Source organism: Terrapene carolina, unplaced genomic scaffold (assembly GCF_002925995.2).
Source record: "Terrapene carolina triunguis isolate 2854851 unplaced genomic scaffold, T_m_triunguis-2.0 Scaffold120, whole genome shotgun sequence".
Taxonomy (NCBI): Eukaryota; Metazoa; Chordata; order Testudines; family Emydidae; genus Terrapene; species Terrapene triunguis.
The window spans coordinates 588,249-588,810 of record NW_020664471.1 but is presented as its reverse complement, the minus strand read 5'-3'; positions in this window follow the sequence as shown (position 1 = coordinate 588,810).

Sequence of the window (562 nt, the reverse complement as noted above, 5' to 3'; positions counted from 1 at the left end):
GCCCAAATTGAGCTTGAGCACTCCTGAATTTTGAAGGTGTTCAAATCGGGAAGGCAGGTGCTAGATTCCCTTTCTGAATATTAGCTAAATCTGGAAAGGAAAAGTCAATTTCTGCGTCCATGGCTCAGAAGTGGAAAGCCTCCTACATGCCTGGTTCTGTAACTAAAGCTGCCCGGGTCCTAGTAGAGCCTCCTCTCTATTACGTTTCATTTTAAATTCTAGTGGGATCCACATACCTCCCTTGCTAGGCTTCAGATAGAGAGGTGCACTGTCCATTTAGTCCACCCAATTCTTTCTTTGGGGGCTGCAAGGTGGGGTCACACCAGTATCCCTAATCCAGTCTGGGGATGTCTTCTGAAGGAGATATCTGTGCCAAAGCCTTCTACTCCTTGGGCTTACTTGTTCCCCGTTCTAGGGTTACCTACCATACATCCGTATTTTCACGGACATGTCTGGCTTTTGGGGTTTTAAATAGCCGTTCGGGAGGAATTTGTAAAACTCTCAAAAGGTCCAGGATTTCCCTCCCAATGCAGAGCGCGGCACGGCTGACAGGGCAGCCCGG